The sequence below is a fragment of the Crocodylus porosus genome, unplaced genomic scaffold (assembly GCF_001723895.1).
Source record: "Crocodylus porosus isolate Cpor-Errol unplaced genomic scaffold, CroPor_comp1, whole genome shotgun sequence".
NCBI lineage: Eukaryota > Metazoa > Chordata > Crocodylia > Crocodylidae > Crocodylus > Crocodylus porosus.
In genome coordinates this window covers 16,786,912-16,807,929 of record NW_017728931.1, presented here as the reverse complement: position 1 = coordinate 16,807,929, position 21,018 = coordinate 16,786,912, and the positions used below count along the sequence as shown (strand labels likewise).

General features: G+C 39.9%; 1 long non-coding RNA gene across 5 annotated transcripts in view; it reads left to right on the top strand.

Moving 5' to 3' along the window:
* The window catches only part of LOC109316322, a 119,392-nt gene that overhangs the window by 53,382 nt on the left and 44,992 nt on the right, over nt 1-21,018 (top strand). For 4 of the 5 annotated variants that reach the window (XR_002102807.1, XR_002102806.1, XR_002102805.1 and 1 more), the window contains one exon: nt 20,021-20,144. This is a non-coding gene — a long non-coding RNA (uncharacterized LOC109316322). The remainder of the gene's footprint in view (nt 1-20,020; nt 20,145-21,018) is intronic. The other variant, XR_002102808.1, reaches the window with a different exon arrangement.

The window sequence follows — 21,018 nt, the reverse complement described above, 5'->3', positions numbered from 1 at the left end:
ACAAACTTTCTCCACTGCTTCCCCCCCCCACACACACACACACACACACACACTTCCATTCTGAAAACAGGGAGCACTGGCAGACAGCCTGGCCATTGCTATGGGAATCTGGCTTCAGGCTTCTAGCCTGTAGATAGATTCCCTCCCCGTCTCCAGAACCAACAATGAACTTCTGTTTGGTCCAGGGTAACATAACGGTTGACAGAAAATGCTCTGAGTTACAGCTGGGAGCCGCACTTCTGACTGCACCTTAAAGCTCATCAAACGAGGTTTAGCTCAAGCACCCCTACCATTTTGAAGTGTGGGGGCATTAATACATGAGATGCTGCAGCACTTCTAATTAGAATGGCTCTTGGAGTCGGTCCAATTAAAGCACTTCCTCCCTGCCCCTAGAGCATGTGTAAAGGTGCCCTGTGTTTCTGTTTTGACTTCAAAAGATACCTAGACACTTAGACTTCCACTATTGCAATCTACTGCCTAGAGCTCTAACTCTACTTAAGCTCTGTTCTCATACAAATAAGAACCCAGTTTTTCAGAAAGATTTAAAAAAAAAACTCAATGAGCAACTGTTTATAATTACACATGCAGCTCAGTGAAGAAAGAGGGAAACACTTTTTGCTCAATTGCCATGTGGTTAGCACAGGAAGTGGGAGACCTGTGGTCCACCCTCTCCCCACCCCCCCAGTTTACGGATTTACACTCAGATACACATATACAGACACAAGTATGTGCACAGCTAGAGCGCAGCCTACTGCACATACTCAGTAGATACATGGATGTTTGCAAACTGCATAAGCCACAAAAATGGCAATTTGCATGTGACTGGACAGGTTTCTGTCCCAGATCTGTCCACTGAGTGAACAGGAGAGTTATCCTAGAAACAGCCCTGTGAGTTATAGAAAAGAATCACCCCTGTGATATAAAGTGCAAATTTTTGGGGTGAGTGATTGTTAAATTTTAGGTACCTACAAGGCAGAATGGGATCGGGGCCTGGAGCTTCCTTAGGCTTGGGGTTTCCAGTTATTCCCTTGGGCACAATTCAGTTCTGCAACTCTTCAGCTCAAACTCAGTCTCTGGTAGTTCATGATGTGACTTCCTTGGTATTTGAGATCCTTGAATGCAATAATACATTCTGCTTCACACACACAAGTGTTCTGGGATCAAGACACTATGTAGTACCACAAGCAGATTTCACCACCTGTCTTCTTTCTATGATCAAAAGCTTACATGCACAAATACCTATTATTTTAGTAAAATATCACGTATTTTAAATAGCAAGAGCTGTCTTAAAACGTACTGAAGCAAGGATAGATGAGATGATTGAGGGACTGGTTTGGAACAGAAGAGCACTGGGTTCTTGTTCTGGAACTACCACTCACCTGCTGTGTAACTGTGGCAAACTATATTTTACTTGTCATGCCTCATTTTTTCCATGTTCTGTCACTCTCCTTCTCTGTTTCAGTTAGACTCCATGGGACAAGGACAGTGGTTTACCACATGTTTGTATAATGCAACCCTATCATGAAACCCTAATTGAGGCTGAGGTCTATAGAAAATAAATAAAAGCAATAAATATATAAATAAATATGTAACAAATTGGGAGAAAGGGCTGAAATGCTTCACATTCCCTCTGGAATTCAACCAGTTTTACTAATATACAGATTCTTCACATGCGCTTTTAATCAGATCAGTAATATCCTATAAATATTTTATTGTCAAACACTGCTCAGAGCAAGTTAAAAAAAGTGAGGACTTGAATGTTCTCTCCAGTCTTGTTGCTCTCCCTGAAGTTGCACCCATGTTAGCAAGAGTGGGAAACTTGCCAGAAATCCACTGTGTGGACTTTGAGGGCACATCAAGATGAGTACACATGTGCAGGGCACACATTTCCCATACCGCAAGTAGCAGCAGCACATACTGGTGTTGCTGCTTTTTGTCTCGGGGCATGCCCCTGCACGTGTCCTCCGAATTGACCCAGGTGGGGTAGGGGAGGCTGGAGCCAGCAGCCTTACCTGGGGCCCTGGGGGCCTCCCAGGTCAGCAGTGGCACCAATCCAACTGCCCAGAGCCTGGCTGGCAGCCAAAGCATGGCTCTTGACAGCCAGGTTCCCTTTCTGGTAGTGCATTCTCTGCCATCTGCATTACACTGCTTTTTTCAGCAGCAGGGTTTTTTTACACTAGGATCTCCTGGTGTCAAATTTTGGTGCTGTGTTGCAAATTAGCAGTGCAGCAAATAGGTGCACGTACACCTCATGCAGTTTGTAGCACTTCAAACTGCTTTGAGGCACCACAAACTGCTCATCTGGATGCTTTCCCTTTGACTTTGACAAAAGCTGTTAAAGTACTATCATTTTCCTCTCATAACTCAGTTCTATCTTGTCTAAATCAAATTTCTAGCCTTTTCAAATAAATTAAATTTGGATCTCATTCCAATATCCTAAATGATTACAACAGGAAAAAATAATGAATGAGTCATTTTAAGACTTCCTTCAGAAGAAGCTACAACTAGAGGGAAGAGAGAAAGATAAGAGAGCCTTGCATTAACTTTATCAGCAAGAAACAGGAAGAATATTGGATAAGAACCTTCTGGCCACATCTACATGAGATGCTGACTGCGTAGTAACCCAAGTTACTGCTCAGTAGTAACAGCCACTCAATGTCTTTTTCATGACACTGCTGTGCAGTAACCTAATACTACTGTGCAGTAGCATTCTGTCATGGATGTTGCCACATGATGCTATTGCACGATAGTATCAAGCTACTGCGCAGTCAGCATCTTGTGTAGATGCAGCAACTGTAACCAGAAACTAAGCACTTATTCTGTAACTATAGGTAGTAAAATTGACTGCCGGTTCAAGCCTAGTGCAGTTTTATTAGGTTAATTATCAAACCCCTTAATGTGTTAACAGCTGGTAGTTACAGGACCAGGAAACTTCTTAAGTTTGAATTTTAACCTGTGCTCACACCAGAGCAGCTAATTACCTCCAATAATATATTCTAAACTGCAGATTATCCTTTCTAGAAAGTTGAAATCATATATCATTTTAAGAATTATGACTAACAGGTTATTTCTGAAAACACATTGTTTGGTTCTTTAAGGAAAAAATTGCAGTTAACAATAATTCTTACCCTGAGCAGTTCTTATTTCCTAACTGTAACTTCAGTATCCAGTTCTCTAAAATTACAGTTAAAAATCGCAAAAAGGTATAAATACTACGTAAGAAAATTATTTGCAAGTGCCCTTTTCTCTTTAAGCAGAAGGAAAAGCTTCTATGCTTCTGGTGTTCAGGCAAATCATATTTCTAATGCATGATAATTTCTTTGAACAAATTCTGGGACACCAACAATTTGCTATCAGCAAATTGTCACCTCAGTATTTGAACAATTTAGTGTTCCCTGAATGAGGGGAACACATCCTAACTGTTGTCTTTAATAACTCTTCTAATTAATGAGAAAACAGAACAAATTTTATTCCCAGGCTATTAAGTCTTGAGTCATTGTCTTTCTAAAATAATCTTCATTGAGTTTAATAGTTATGTGATGCAAAACTTTTCCCATTGTATTAGTAAGAATTTTTTTCCTTCACTTTGCTGCCACCTGTTCCAAAGGCTCACAATAGGATAGAAACATCATTTAGCATTCAGACCACAAACTGGCTTTGGAAGGACCTCTAATTAAGGCCTGGAGTTGGCATTAAAGTTTAGTGGCCACCAATGGTCCCCTTTCTGCAAAATAGTAGAGATCTTTGCACTGCAGGTACACTATATCGTATGCCACAGCAGAAAACAGGCCTAATATGTCTGGACCCAGATGACAGCCCCTGCTGTGGACCTTTTACCATAGTTGGGCAGTATAGAGGTTACAAAGTCCCAAAGGAATAAAAAGATGTACCCATTCCTTTCCTCACTTTCTGTACAGTCCCCAGGATAGTGCACAGAGTTGGAGGCATGAGCAGATCACAAAGGAGTGGCCAGATCATAGTTATTCTAGATCATAAATCACTAGTATTTCTGGCCTTGTGACAGCACTTGGGACAATAGGTAAAGTTGCTGAAGATTCTGATTTTCCTTGGAAATCCCAGAGGAGCAAAAATAAAACCACATTTTTCTCCCCTCCTCCTAAATGGTCCTTTCTTTGCAGTATCTCCTAAGAGGCCAGAACACCAAATTTAGTTCCCCCTGGCTTCTCTGGATTAATCCAACCCTCTTCCTTATTTGTCTGTGTTTAGTTACAGTTCTTTCAGTCCTCCCCAAGCATTTGTGAGATTATGATTTCAGCAGCTGCATTTTGAACGGGGACTTTGGATGTGGTTATTTTGAGGAGATTAGGAAGAAGGGGTATGCAGTAATCAACACAGATCATAAGAGTCTATTTGAGAGCATTACCAATAGGAATTAATAAAAAGAATATATCCCAGAAATATTGTGATGGAAGAAACTTCCACTTTGACTTCAGACTGGTGTGTGGATAAAGGATTATATAGAGATAGCTAGGGGAGCACGGAAGGGTCGATGGTTGAAATTTCCTGAATATTTTAATCTAAAATTTGATTGTTGCAGAAAAGAGAACCTGAAATAATTTTAGTTAAAAATTATGTTAAAAATATGTTTTATCTCTATATGGAACCAGTTGGAATTTTCTGATGTTACAAGGTTTTAAGAGAAAGAGAGCATAATATATGGTGTGTTCAAGAGCAAAAGAAATGACAGGGGAGAGGAAGTTTTAGAGTTGAATTAAGCCAAAATCTGTTTAAATAGTCAACAAAAGCCTGGAAGAGACACAGTAATACAGGTCCACAGTGTAAAGAGTGGGATTGGTGAATGATCAACAAGAAGATGAAAGCTAAACATATATGGGAGATCATCAAGAAAAAGTTTAATGAGAGAAGGAGGAAGAACAGGTAGTCTCATATCAACATTGAAAGGACTGATTTAAACTTTAGTCACTCCAGAATAAGAATTTACGTAAGAAAGGTTAGACACCAAAATGATGAAGGTTTGATTTGTTTTGTTTTTTTTGCTGCTAAGTTTCTGAAAGCCAAGAAGTAGCATCAGAAGTTACCTTCAGCCTCATGCCAAACAGAATATTGAAAGACATGACCAACTGGTAATAATCTTTCCTAGCCAAAATTTCAGAATCATGCTTTCAATTTAGATAATGGAAGGCAGCTTTCAATATTTTAAGGGAAGTAGCTTATTGTTTAGACTGAAGGCAAGAGGCAAAATTCTCCTCTTCAATATGGTAGTTTCCTTAAAATGTTAAAAATTGCCTTCTATTACCAAAACTGAAAGCATGTTTCCAAGTAATTGACTACCTCTTTTGTGCTGTGCTGCAACCAAAGCATTTATTATGGACTGTAAATAGCAGTAATAATTGCCAAGTCTACTTAAAGGCAATTTCAAATGGCACAATTATAATCCATTTTAAAATCCAGTATTTTAAAATTTCTACCTAAAAAATAAAAACATGGATTCTCAACTGCCTAAAAGGTTTTTAAATGGTGCATTTGGACTCAGTGCTTACTCCCCCCCTCCGCCTTTATTTATTTATTTTTTTAAATTTTAAACCCTCTACCCTTTTTACTGGTTCAGAGATGTACCCAAAAGTTTGGTTAGCTGAATCTTTCAGGTCTGCCAAACCAAAATAGAGCAAATGTTCTGGATGAGATTTCTGTTTCTTGTTATGCTGGGAGTACTGCAAGATGAGCAAAGTGGTCTCTCACATATTCTCCAGCAGCCTTCCTGCTTTCTGTTCTCACTCAAACTAAGAAGTAACTGGGTTATGTGTATGGCTACTGTTGTTCTGGTCAGATGAGATGACCATAGAGACTTATAAATCAGTGAAAATACGGAGCAGTTGTTAAAACAAGACGTAACTAAAATGAAAGACTTCTTGATTAATCAGTAAAACTGGTTGGAATTTGCTGAATTTTTCACAATTTTTTGTATCAAATTTGATTTTAAATAAGACAAAATCTTATTTTTCAATGAAAAATGTAACAATTTTTTAATATCTGGAGCAAGCTGTAATTTTTTTGACAGTCAACATCATATTGAGAATTATTTTTAGACGTTCATACAATTTTTTGGAAAATATAATTTTTTTGATTGACTGTATAAATTAAAGTTTACTCAACTTTAGAAAGGTGCAAATGGAGATTGGGCAAGCTTCAATTTTTATTTTATTACAGCCAGTGTAACCATTAATTTGCTAGGTCATTGGACAGAGAACTGGAGGCAATTATGGATGCAGCCTTGTAGGAAGAAGGTTGCTAAGGTAGGGGAGAGTATTCAGTGCAATGGATATACTATAGGAACCGGCAGACGGGATTATAAAAACTCATAAGGATTATAGTTATGAATGGACATCATGAAATGAAGTTTATATTATAAAGAAATTGGACTTATGTTCAGCACCATACCTAGACTGCTGTTAGCTCCTGGCAAACTTTTAGTGTTGGGCCACCCTTCAACAGAGATAATGATAATAATTATTATTATTTTCACCATTTTTGGGCCCCCTTTCTCTCCAGGCCCCAGGCAACTACCTGGTTCGCCCATGCCTGTGTCTGGCCCTGCTTACGTTAAAGATGCAGTGCTACTAAAATAGTCGGCACATATTAAATGGGTAAACAGGAAAATAAAAACTTAGTAAATTCCGAAGATCTTTATTGCAACAGCTGGTGTAGACCAGGGATCAGCAACATTTTCTGACAGGGGGACCAGAATATCTTAGTTCAGGCCAGAGATGGGCAGGCATTAGGACCCACCTGCCACCTCTTCTCCCTGCTGCTCAATTGTGGCATGGTGTAGCAAATGTCCCCCCTCCACCAGATTCTGTGCCACCTGCATGAGGCATGGTACAGGCAGAGCTTACCCTCCATCAAAGCCCCAGGCACCTGACTGCAGCACAGTGTACTGAAAGCCCTCTACTGCCAAGTGCCACTCTAATGCCAAGTGCCACCATATGGTGACACTTGGAAGTAGAGGGCTCTTGCAGGCTGGATCCAAAGTTTCCATGGACTATAGATTGCCAACCCCTGGTATAGACTTGCAAAGATGACAATGGGGACTGCAACTATGAGTGTACTTGCAAAGGACAAAAAAGAGGAAAGGACTCCCAGCATGACTTACAGATGGGAGTGGACCCTCTTGTAGATAACTTGTTAGGCCCTTAACCTCTTAAGTGTATATTTAATACAAATAAACAAGTTTCTTTGGGTAGATGTGATATCTTTTATTAGACCAACTGAGTAGTTGGAAAAAAGTTCTTTGCAAACTTTCAGGAACCCTTCTTCAGGCATAGGGAGTCTCTGCTGTTGTTCTGAGATCTCCAAGCAGTGAAAGAAGCTGAAAGTGGGACAGGAGGTCAGTGAGAATGTAAATAGGTAGAAATTAGGAAAGCAATTGGTAGAGAAGTAGGGAGGGAGCAATGCCAAAGGTAAGCAAGGGAGACTGCTGTAGTTGAGTTCTCCAAGGTAGAAAAGAGGCAGTCTGTGAAAAAGTAAATAGCTGAAAATTAGGAAGACAAAGAGAAGATAAGGAAATGGGGGCAGGAGGGGAAATCAGAGCACTCATCCAGTGCACCAAATGCCCTGATGGAAAATATGTAGGAGAAACCAAACAACAACTGTGCACCAGAATGAACACACACTGAAAATCCATCAAAAAAAAAAAAAATTCAATTACCTGTGGGTGCACACTCCTCACAAGACAATCACTCCAACTGACCTCTCAGTTCTAATCCTCAATGGGAACTTACAAAACATCTTTTGTAGACAAGCACATACCTACAAACATCACTTCATAAATCTACTGAATACAAAAAATCATGGACCCAATATAGACATTGGATTTATGACACAATTACAACCTGCCTAACATCTGATTCAGCAGATACCTGCCTGACCTTGCCATTTACACCGTTTTTTCCCTGCCCTTCTTCCCCTCCCCTCCTTCTCTACCCTTTGTCGTCTTAATTTCCAGCTGTTTATTTTTTCACAGACTGCCTCTTCTCTAACTTGGAGAACTCAACTTCAGCAATCTCCGTTGCTTGCTTTTGGAATTGTTTCCCTCCTTCCCTTCCCTTCTCTACCCACTGTTTTCCTAATTTCTACCTATTTACATTCTCACTGACCTCCTGTCCCACTTTCAGCTTCTTTCATTCCTTGGAGATCTTAGAACAACAGCAGAGACTCCCTCTGCCTGAAGAAGGGTTCCTGAAAGCTTGCAAAGAACATTTTTCCAACTAATCAGTTGGTCTAATAAAAGATATCACATCTACCCACAGAACCTTGCCTACCTATGTCCTTAGACCAATATGGCTACGACCAAAAACCCTGTTTAATATAAATACATTCTTAAATCCCACTGATATATATCAAATTGAACACAGGCCTGAGTGCTTTTCTGAATCTGGGCCTTAATCCTTGTTCTTTCAATTCTCAATTAATACATATGTAGCCTTCCTTAATTTTGGGGGAGGACAGTTAAATTACCCACATAATTAGGAACTGTGTGAGGACACAAGTATTTAGGGATTTTAACATTGCTGTGGTAGAAAGCTAAATAGCAGAGAGGAGTGGGAAGATGGAGGAAAATCTACACCCGTGGGCCATGTCATTTTAGGAATGTGCCCATTGGGAAGAATCATGCTTGTGCATACTAAAGCAAAACATTTCCAGGGATCTTATTAACAAATTCTTACATATTATCAAAGTAGCTAACTGTTTGTTGACATGTTCACCATTTTCTAAACCATGTTAACTGATTTGCATCGCACAATTCAAATTAAATTTCAATTCAAATTAAGGTTTAATAGACCATCAAGGAGTGTGTGTCCCTTTCTTCACAGACCAGTAGCCAGTGTGCTTGGGCAGGGTTGGGCACTAAGTCAGGATACTGATACTTAGTCACAGTGAGGTGATGTTGGCACATTTGAAGTCGTAAAGGTGTTACTTTGTACCTAATAGCCTCTCTTGTGTTGCAAAAACCCAGCTGAGTTTCCCTTGATATTTGCAATGCTTAACTGCATTCCTAAGGACTCTTTTTCTAAAAGCAATGCTGTATATACATGTTAATTAATACAGTTTAAGTTTCCTAATTCAGACTGCCCCTCATTCAATGAGGATTAGTTCATTTTGACTGGAGCCAATTTTAATTTGGACTACAGCTGTCCATGCCTTTATAGTGGTGGTTGTAGTCCAGATTAAACCTAGAAAAATGTAATGTCTGTAAACGATTTTAAGGACCCAGGGAGCTAAGTAGTCAACTATTTTTTAATACTTAATTTGATGCAAAAAAAATTAGTACTAAATTTAATACAAAAAATTTAGTTTCCATGGTTTCTTGAAGTTCCGTCCTTCTCATTTTGTCAATAAACATACCTCCATTTAGTCCAGCAGGATTTTGCTAGCTTCGTCTGTAGGAATATTTCAGTGTTAGACCCCTCTTAGGCACCTCTGAACAATTAAAACAGAGCAGATAAACATTTCCCATTTAATCCGATGACTAAACTGCAGCAATTAATGAAGTTTTAAAATAGAGCATAAAGATACTGTGCAAAGCACGTCTCTGTTTTGCAGAATAGGCTAGTGCAGGGGCTTTCAACTTTTTTTGGATCAATGTTCCCCCAGCGGCTAAACACAGAGTGGGGGGGGTGGGGGTGGCATGCAGCTGAATGCAGAGCGGCAGAAGCTGCTGCTTGTGAGCTTCCCCTGCATCTGGCCAAGCGAGCAGCAGCAGCACACTACATGAACCCTCTAGAGCCTTCTCAAGTACCCCCGGGGGTATGCACACCCCTGACTGAAAACCCCCTGGACTAGGGCAAAGTGTGATTTTTACAGTTTCAGTACAGAACTGGAAATCAGGACACCTTTGTGGCCCCTGGATGGTTGCTGTGATTTCTTAGATGCAGTAATTCTTCTGTTAAACAGAAACAATAATGTCAACCTACATCTGTAGAGCACATTTAGATCTTTGGATGGAAAGCATAATAAAGTCCAAAGTGCTAATGCTAATATTTATTAATCAGATTTACTCACTGTTTGAGATTTATTTTGCAAAATGAAGGTATGTAGCAGAATCATGCCAAGGAGAGAGTGTGTGTGAAATTACCATGATACCAAACCACCATATCTTCTTGATGCCTATCAATGTTTTCCTTGCCTAGTTTTTTTATGTTTTTTAGTTTATAAAAAATTTATTTAACATACACCACCAAAACTGAGCTATCCTACATAGCTCAGCTGCCTAGGCAGTTAACTTAGAAGCTTAAAAAAAAATTACATTGGGAACATGATATTATTGGTGTTACCATTGCCATTATTAAACTTATAATAGAACCCAAACACTCATACTGAAACTGGGGAATGACTCTGCATTGTATATGCATAAAGCAAGAGATGGACAATGTCCTGGAAATATATCTTTCACTAGATGAAAGGGTGTGAGATATGAAGTCTTTATTTTGCACATGGGAAAATGAGTTACTGAAAGATTAGGGGAAAAAATCTCAGAACTCACTGGGGACAGTTTTTCAAGAGCTCAGGGCATTTTTACACATGCACTGAGGGGACATGCTTTAATTAGCAGGTAGTTTTAATGAAAAGCGCCCAAGCATCACATGTACCAGCATCCCCATGCTGAAATATGGCAGCAGGGTGCTTTGAATTAAAGCTCATCAAATGAGCTTTAGTTCAAAGTGCCTCACTGCCATTTTTCAGCACGGGGACACTAATACACATGACACCAGATTCTGCTGGAGTACTTTATTTCCATGCTCCAATGGACTTAATTAATCGAGCCTGCTCCAACAGACTGGATTTCCAGCACGTCGGACCCAGGTCTCTGCCTACGTATAGGAGCTTTCAGATTCATGAATGGACAGCACTCTGAGTACCGAGCTGTTTTGAGAATCTCCCCAAAACCATGACAGTAGAAAGTAGCTGATGATCTATGCTCAGGAATATCTGGTATTTATTTAGGTGCCTAACTGGGAGCTGAGCTCTTCTGAAAATTCAGCTTCAGCCTTGGGCGCTGGGTCCTTGAAACTGTAGTTGTTTGATCTTGCATCACATCATACAGGAAGTCTGTTTCAGAGACTTAGGCAGTAAAGCTAAATTCCCCTGCTTAGCCCAGTGCTTTAAACACAAAACCTGTATTTATTTATTTTTTTAGCAAGCTGCAATTTTAGAAGGGTGGAATGGGAATTCATCAAAATGAGGAAGAACAGGGGAGAAAGTAAAGGAAGCTGATAGCCAGTGGTGAAAGATAGGAGTTCTTCCAGGGGAAATGAGATATAGCTGTACTGTATTGAGCAAAGACTTAAAACAGTGAATTGTCATGGGCTGTAACCATCAGAAGATTCCACCAGCCTGTCAAGACTAGAACAGAGTAAACATCAAATATTTTTTGGGTAGCAAAACCAAAAATTTCCATATTTGGTTCAAGGGTGAAGTGCATTGGAGGCCATTTTTGTCAGCCAAAATAGGAATAAATTTTTTAAAATCTATTTGTGCAAAATAGTTATCAAAATACATGAAATAGCCAAAGCAATAAAAGTCAACTAAATTGTTAAAAAAAAAATTCTGACATAGTTAGAATTAATACAACAGAAGTATTGTAGCAGAGAGTAAGTAATTTTGTGTCTCAGATTTCTGTCTTGAAAGAGTTTGCTATGTTTTAGGCAAATTAAAACAGTATTTTTCTTGTTCTTGGGGCAGATACCCAGCTTTTCTATTATGTCTTATTAAATACCTGGTCAAGTTTGAAAATCTACAAAGCTAAAGTAAAGGCAATGTCTGTAGAGAGAGGCATAATATAGTTTAATTTTCCATCTTATGGAGATATCTGGATAAAAATTCACAATTTATTTTATTAAATAAAGCTGCATTTATGTGGCTGAAAATGAATGAAAATGAATTTATAAACACCCTCTTTTTCATAATCCCCAAAATAAGTCAATGTGCTGATATTATTGACAGAGTCCATATATATCTAAAGACCTGCTTCATAAAAGAAACATATGATGCAGTCTTTTTTATATCTTGTTACACAGCAAATGTTAAGAGTAATACTGTAGTGTTTGGTGAATATAATTAAACCACACAGCACTCCTCTAGCAAAGGTGAGCAGTATTTTGCCACTTTATTGGGAGAAACTTTGCAGAATAGAATATATGTTTTCACCAAGTACCATGAGCCATGTAAAAATGGGATTAGTATCTAAGAGTCACTACACCTAGTTTCCCTTCTTATAAAAAAATGGTATTTTACAACAGAGAAGAATGCAAATCATATTGTTTATACATACCAGAGCTGGCATCTCATTCAGAGTACTTTGAAGAGTCAGATAAGGCAAAAATTCTCTTAAGTTTATAAATGTAGATGTCCCAAGTCAAATTGTGGGCAATTTAACACCATACAGACACATATTAAGAGAACCAGAACCCAGCTATCTTTTATTCTCAGTCCACAAGAGGCAAACATGGGAGAAAGTTAAAAACTAATGTACCTATTTCTGCAGTAGTATCAAATGGTGGGAGGTGGAGAGGAGGGTACAAACATGCACGTGCATACATGTGTGGGCATGCACATACATAGATACCAGCTAGTGGGTCCCACATGCTTAAGTGCTATTCTGGATAGGAATAGACCTAACCATGCACTTAAGTGGGCTGTATAAACAAACAGGAAGAAACATGTTCTATAGTAGGCTTGAGCACATGCCACTTTTTCAGCAAACGTAATGGACAGTACAGTATTTCAAACTTGCTACAAGCTTAGATGGTTTATACAGTACCCATCTTCTCTATAAATAAACAGTATCTGTCCTATGTATTCTGGAAGACTATCAGAGACCCTGGCAGAACATCACACAACCTCTTAATATAACTTTCCAGCTATTTGTGGAACTCTGCCTCAGTGTCACTGAGAAACAGAGTTGGAGGTGACAGTTTGAGTTTGCATCCTCCTTCCGGAAGCCTTTTCAGTTATGTAGTCCATTATGTATCTTAGTCTGCATTTATAGTGCACAGAATCATTTGCAGATGAAAATAGTCGAGTACAGCAGAGTTGGACATAGATTGAAGACAGAGGTACAGCTCTCTCATTTTCTTAAGCTATCAAAGTTAAATTTATATTTACTCGGTTTTCTTTTCATGGTAGAAATAATACAAGTAATGATGTTATGTTATAGTACAAGTATAGCTTCTTAGATAGAATGCTAAATAAAATATTTACATGAACTGTCAAATACCACTTAAGGAGGTGTTGTGTTGTTAACACAAAGAACAAATATCCCTGGATTCTCAGTGTATGCTACAAAGCACCTCTTGGATTGTTGAAACTGAAAATATTTCTGTTTGTTTTGTTTGTATGTTATTGTTTAATTTTTACATTTCTTTCAGCCTAGATAATTAAAATAGCATCATTTCTGTTTATAGTTTCCAAGCATGTCACTTTCAAGTATTTATGCACATGAAAATTCTGTCGTGTTCATCATATGGGAATGTCTGATATTTAAAAAAAAACCCATGTCTTGAATGAGAGAGTCAAGTCTCAATTAAACTGGTAATATTAAGAGTAATGGTACTGAAGTCATTAAGCCTAGGGAGTCTCCCTTTCCATGTTCTTCTTTTACCTCATAATAACTCCTTTGGCCTTAGTGCTATTACTTCTGGTCTGCATTGGTGTTATTGTAGTTGAACGTCTCATGCAACAGTATTAAGTGTGCATAAACCCAAGTTGGAGGTGAGAATCAGTCACTATTTTTCCTTTGTTTTTTAACCATGATAATACTTCCTCAAACCCCATAATCTGTAGATTGGTAGTCTGTCTGAGAAAAACAGGGAAGGAGAGGAATACACAAGTTACTTGACTCAGTTTGCAGACCAGTATACAGATGAAAGTGAAAAGATCTCTTGGCGGTGAGATCAGAAACTGGGTTAGCAATGGGCTTTGGTGACTTGATTTCTCTGCTGATTCTTAGTTAAAGAAGTATTGTAACTAGCCACTCTCACAACAGTGAGGCCATGCACATGCTAACATTACTCTTATGCCTAAATGTTTTCAGGAACAAGTTCATAAATGTTACTAGTGAAGCAAAAGTTAATTCATTTAATTATAAATGAAGGGTAAGCCTCATCCTTTTAAGGCAAAATTATAGCCACTACAGTGTATTTTTCCAGGGGCCACATACATTCAATCCCATATTGAGTCCCCTATTCCACTGACATCCACTGTGGATTCATTTATTATAAAATATTTTAATATATTCATTGAAAGCCCAGTTTAATTTTCTTGCAAACATAGCAGTTTTACAGGTAAAAGCACCACATAGCAAATAATAAAAATACTTGTGCTCATATAAGTATAATTTTCTCTAGGAGTCACTGCAGTTTGGATTCTTGTTTTCCTAAACTTACTGTATATACATAGTAAAACATGTTTGTTGAGTCAGTTTATTAAAAAGTCTCTAATTTTAAATGTCTTCTACACCTTTGTTTTGCATTCTTGGCTTTCTGCATTCAAGCACATGTAATGGAATACCAACGGACTTTGTGTTCTGTAGGAATTTTTTCTTAAAGGTGATTGGGTAGAGGAAATCAGAAACTGAAACTTGATTTAAGGCTTTACTTTCTTGTAAGCGTTAACCGTTATTCCCATGTTTGCTATTTAATTCGTTCATATTCAATGCAAAATTGCAGTTGAAACAAATATGCATTCAGTTTCAATAGTGAAATTGATGGGTGTTCTATATAGCAGGCGGGCGGGGTGGGAGGCTTGGCTTGTGCTTGTCCAGGAAGTGTAGTACTGAATTGTTGAAAGAGAATTCTGACAAAGGTAACTTATACAGTACCGGGACAGATATTGAAAGTTACTGTATTTACTTGAATGCAAGGTGGGATTCTACCCCTCCACCCCCCCAGTCAGCATTGGGAGGCAGGGGGGAAGCCTTGTCTTAGATTTGAGTACTGGTTGAGGTCAGGCAGTCGCTCAGCTCAAGCTTTGGCCCCAGGCTCAAGGCTGAAGCCAAAGCTGAGCCACCACCTGCCCCAGGCTGGGATGGCTCAGTTGGCAATGGAAGAGGCTTACAGCTGGGGGAGCACAGCTTAGGGGTGGAGGGGGGGTGCAGTCTGAGAGGAGTGTGGGGGATGTGCAGCCTGCCCCCCTGAGCTACCTCTTCCCCCACTTACCTTATGCTATGGCTCCAGTCCCTCACCCAGCCTGGCCAGAACTTGCTGCCACTTCTCCCTGACCAGACAGGGTTGGGGCTGGGCCAGGGCCATCACTGATGCTGACAGCCCAGGACCTGGAGTAGAGCTTCAGCGGAAGCTAAGCAGTGGGTTGGGGGGAGCAGGGAGTTGGGAGGGCAGGCATGGGGAGTTAAGCACAGGCACAGGGGGAGGAAGGGGTGGGAGGCAGGATGCAAAGGGGAGAAGAGAGTGTGGGGGACAGGCACAGGCAGGGGGGCAATGAGCAGGGAGGCAGGACATGGACAAGGAGACAGACAGCAGGGGGCAAGCAGTAGTGGGGCAAGTGTTAGGGGGACAAGCAGCATGAGTGACTGACACAGACGAGGGGCAGGGGGGCAACAAGCAGAGAGGGCAGGGATTAGGGGTCTGGCCCTTTGCCTCCTGATTTCCCCACCACAGCAGTGTGAGGATGAGTGCAAGATGACCTTCCACAAATTAGATTCTTTATTTGGAAATGTATAACACATTTATCATTTTCTATATATAGAATCTAATTATTGGGGGTTCTTAAATTTAAAGTTGTCTTGGATTTCAGTAAATATAGTAATTTGGTGGGTGGTTGTCATTCAAATTGTTTTTTGGGTTTTTTTTATTTCTTAGGTTGCTTAGGATTAAAAAAACCCGACTTGCTGCAACTGAGACCTTTGTGTGGGCTACAGTTATATTGATTGTATTTTGTGTGCTTTAATAGTGCCAGTGGAACTTAGACTTGATAAATGCTACCATTATTTTACAATTATATAATGAACATTACTCACATTGCACCTTCATGAAATGAGCACTTACATGGCCTGTAGAAAATGAGAACAGATTTAGGCAGGATGACTCCTTTACGAACTATTGTCACCTGAGGAGAAGTTAAACAGGCCAAAAGTTTCAGGTTAATTCTTTTGATGTCTGGCTCAAGCACTGAATTTACAGAATGTACAAGTTGCAAGGACAGTGCTATTTCAGGTTTTTGCCAAATGGGCTAACAAAAAAGTCAGATTTTGAACGCAATAATATAATTTAAAAAGGTGTTACAAAATATCTGTAAAAAATCTAAGACTTTTTATGTTTGTTCTCCTCTCTATATTTTATATGGCTCCTGTAGGCAGTGGTAAAATGGACTACTTCTGGGTGTATCTACACATTCACTAATGCACTTTTGCTACTGCGCATTAAATTTAGAACCTCTAATGTGATGTATTAACTAAATGTTCATTAGGCTGCTTTAATGCACAGTAGCAAAACATCATGCTTTTTTAATGATGCTTAATGCACAGTAGCCTAATTATAGAAGGGAGCAAGAATATTGCAGTGATCTATTATGAGACAGTTTGTATGCATCAGAGAGAGAGGATATGTCTGGTCTTGTTTTTGTTTTGTATACACACAAAGGAACAAATATTTTCTTGGTATTGGAAATGTTCAGCTTTATTCCATTGTGAGTGCACTGGTCTTTTATGGTAGACTTGATTGTGGAAGCTGAATCTAGAATTTTCTTTTATTTATTTACAGTATTTTTGTAGCATAAAAGGGCTTTAGAAGTGCTTGGTTTGTGGGGTATAGAATCAAAAACAATTACCATATTTACTTGTATCGCATGTGTTTTCCCCCAAAAATCAGCCCTCCAAAATTGGGGTATGTATCTGAAGAAGGAGAGAAATAAAAGCATGAAGACATGTTGCTATAATGACTGCCAAAATGGCAACCACTTCTCTGTGGCCCAGCAGGCAGAAGGGACAGATTCTAGTGTTAACACTTGCCCAGCCACCAAGGAATTTGCAAGCTATTGCCTGAGTATAGTGGGCCCAGACAGAAGAGCAGCTCCTTGTTGTAACTCACAGACCTTTGCAGGAAATGCTGTGAATTGCAGTGATCTCCCAGACCCAACAGAAGTTTGCTTATGGGTCCCAGAGATGGCGATTCCAGCTGCTTGCTGTGAGCCTGCAGCCGGATCTCCATAGCAGTGCCACTACCTTCCCGCCCCCACTGCCAGATGCCATTTTCAGAATGGGAGGGAGGAAAGGGAACAGAGGGAGCTCATTCTTGGGGTTCCCCAGTTGGTGCTAGAGGGTGAGGTGGGTGGATTAGAGCCCCCCCGCTGCACCTCAGAAGGGGTTCCAATTTACCTGTCTCACCTTCCAGCTCTGACTGAAAAAACCCCAGACCAAACTCCCTCTTCTCCCTTTCTCCACACATTCTGAAAACAGTGACAGGCTGAGAGCTCCACAGACACAAGTTACAAAATGCACTGTGTTTTGGAGCATGTTCATCTGAACCCTCATCCAATGAGAGTTTAGATTTTCAGGGGATCAGACCCTTTTAAAGAAGTTTGCAGCCATGGACTTCTGTTTGGTCAAGGATGTAGACCACTTTCTGGGGTCAGATCAAGTGAAAATTGTCACTTCTGTCTGCACCCAGTGATCATGTCTACACAAATCGCTTATTGCACAGTAGCCTAATAACACTGCTAGTAGTAGTGTGCCAGTCAGAAACCACGCTAATAAGCTACTGCACAGTATTAGGCTACTGCATAGTAACTCATGGAAAAACTGTACTCCGGTAATACTGTGCACTAACTGTAGCTACTGCACATTTAGTACTTCATTACGCAAGTACTAAACTAAATGTACAGTAACTATTGCTCATTAATGAACGTATAGACGCATTCACTGGGAGCCTTTTGCCTGAAGCAGCAGTTGAGCTGGCTCAGGGCAAGTGAACTGCTGCATACAGTCTGTAGTTTCCTGATGAGGCTTGTGGTATGGAAACAACACTTTATGATTTACAGGCACTCATATAAAGAACTGTTTACAGCAAAAAAGTAACAGTCTTGCTACTGCCCTTGCAAGGGTCTGAGACCTAGCAATCTCCCAGTTCCTGAGGCACACTTCTTGTATACTTATTGGCAATCACTTGATTGTATCAATGATGTTTTTGATACACTTGTATCAATTATGTTAGTTTATAGTTATTTCCAATTCTGTTTTTCACAGCAAATCACGTGAAACTAACATCATTGTACTAGACAGCCTTGATTGTACTGTACTTTTCTGTACATTCTTCAGTTACTGTATATACAACAGAGAAATTGTTTATCATAATGGCATTATGAAATCGTAGATTTCATAGACATTAGAGCAGGAAGGTCCAGCCCCCTGCCCAAAGGGCAGGAAGTCAGCTGGGGTCAGATGACCCAAGCAAGATAAGCATCCAGGTGTTTCTTGAAGGTATCCAAAGTAAGTGTTTGCATCACTTCTGGCAAGAGTCTATTCCAGACTCTAGAGACTCGGACAGTAAACAAGTTTTTCCTTATGTCCAGCCTTCCAGCAGCTTGTGACCATTAGACCTTGTCTTCCCACGGGGTGCCCTAGTGAACAGATGTTCTCCTGGTTCCTGATGTGCACCCCTTATATACTCATAGGCTGCCACCAAGTCACCCCTGAGCTTTCACTTCTCCACGCTGAAGAGTCTGATGCCTCTCAGCCTTTCCTCATAAGGCCTGCTCTCTTGACCTCTAATCATGAGCTTGCCTCTCCTCTGGACTCTCTCAAGCTTCTCCGCATCCTTTTTGAATTGTGGGGCCCAAAACTGGATGCCATATTCCAGCTGCAGTCTTATTGATGATGGTGTATATACAATAGACATATGCCATATTTATGAAAAACGATGAGCCAAATAATTAGTTAATCATGTCAAGGACATACTGGAAGGGGAATCTTCCAAATAGTACTAAAATGCTATGAGAAGTGCTGTGGATAATGCCAACTGAAGCACTCACCCCTTCAAAAAAAGTTTTGTAAAAAGTTCACAATGAAAGATGAAAACCTTATAATTTAAGTTGTTTGCATTTTGTCTCAAATTCACGCAATTGAACTGATTTTGGCAGCTTTTCCTTTGAAAATAGCAGGAAGAGTAAAATTTGGAACTCATACTTCAGGCCATAAACAAATCTCTAATTAATGGGGATTAAGATGAAATAGCAACCATGGGCAGGTTAAACTAGGGTTACCATATATCCGAGTTTTCCCAGACATGTCCTCTTTTTTGATTCTCCAATCTCCATCTGGGCATTTTTTAAAAATCTGATCAAATGTCCAGAATTTTGCTCAGCTCAGCTCTGTGTGGGGGTCAGATGCCTGCTGACTCTGAGGGAAGCTGTCCAGGCGCTCAGGCTGCAGCAGGGAACCGTGTGGCCACCCGGTGGCAGAGGAGATTTATGCAGGGTCAGTTTAGTTTCTCTGCCACAGTGTCCTAGTACATGCCTTTTCCTCTCCCTCTTGCAGCAGCACCCTGGGGTGTGGGACTGCAACTTGGGGAGGGGAATGGATTGTAGGCAGCAGCCCACTGTAGCAAAAAAGTTTCAGGAGCAGGACAGCCAGGAGACAGAGGGAGCAGGGGGCTGTGTCTTGGAAGTAAGGGCAGGGGACTGTGAGTCTGGAATGTGGGGCAGACGGCTGTGGGTCAGGAGTGAGGAGCAGCAGCGGGACCAGGGTGGGATGGGCTTTGGTTTGGGAGTAACGAGCAATGGAATGGGCAGGGCCAGGGCATCGACATGTTGCTCCTCACAATCATATCTCCCCCTCCCCCATCCCCACTGTGCGCTTGTGTGGCCGGTGCCCTCTTCTTTGGAACTGGAAATATGGTAACCCTAGCTTAGCCAAGCCTGCCTTTACACTGTATCGTCTACTACTATGGCTTCTGCGAGAGGCCAAATAATGTACATTCCTATAGACACAAATAATCAAATTATTTTTCTCTCTGTCTCCTCTTCATTTTAGTTTTACTGAAGTCAGGGTGACTATTCCAGGCTCGACACCTGAGACCCTTGAGCCTGTGTTCGTTATGACATCACAGCTGACAAGAGAGGACCTAGCTGGGACATGGATCTGGACAGTATATTATGTAAGTCAGATAAGTTTACTGATGAGTCAGGAAAGTGATATTTCACTTAAAAATAGACCTCATCTATCTTTACTGAGCTTAAACCGCTCTTTTAAAAAAAATGCTGATTTAAAAAAAGACTAGCCAACTTGACATATAGGTCAGTGCTCATTCTTTCAATAGAGAATAAAAACAGAACTTCTTAGAGGGTACAGTTAGTTATAATAAGCTGGTATTGGCTCAATGTCTGTAAAGCTTTACAGTCCATTAGTGTTGCATTCCCTTTTCAATTTGATGTGTAAACCATTCTTGTCAGGTGACTCACTTTAAGATCTGTGAAACTCTACATTCTTTAAGAATTAACTATTTGCATGTTTTAGTTGCAACATCATTCTTTTTAAATGCTACGTTCCCCAGTGCTTCAAAGAGATGTTTCTTGTAGAAATAAATTAAATAATATCTACTGCTTGAGGAGTCTCTTGCTGCCCTCACCACCACACATTGATTAATACAGTATATTATGCAAATAGTAAAGCACCAAGGCACACTTAATTCTGCATTTTCACAATTAAAATTTGGTTTGCAGTTTTTTATTCTACTTCATGAACTCTTAAAAGCTTGGCTTTTTTTTTTAATACTGTTAATACTTAAATTTGTTAGTATTGTGCTTCTCATACAAACTTATGTAGCTTGGTCATCACTCCCATGCTACCCAGTTGTCTGATGGTTAAATTATCAATGTGCTTTTTGTGAATTTATTAAAATATAGTAATGTATTTAAAATAACATATTTAAAATATATTTAAAATGCATGTATACCAGTGGTGAACTTGGCTGCTCTCTGCACTTGTCTTATGGGGTTATTCAATGCATATAAATAAGTTGGAGCTGTCTT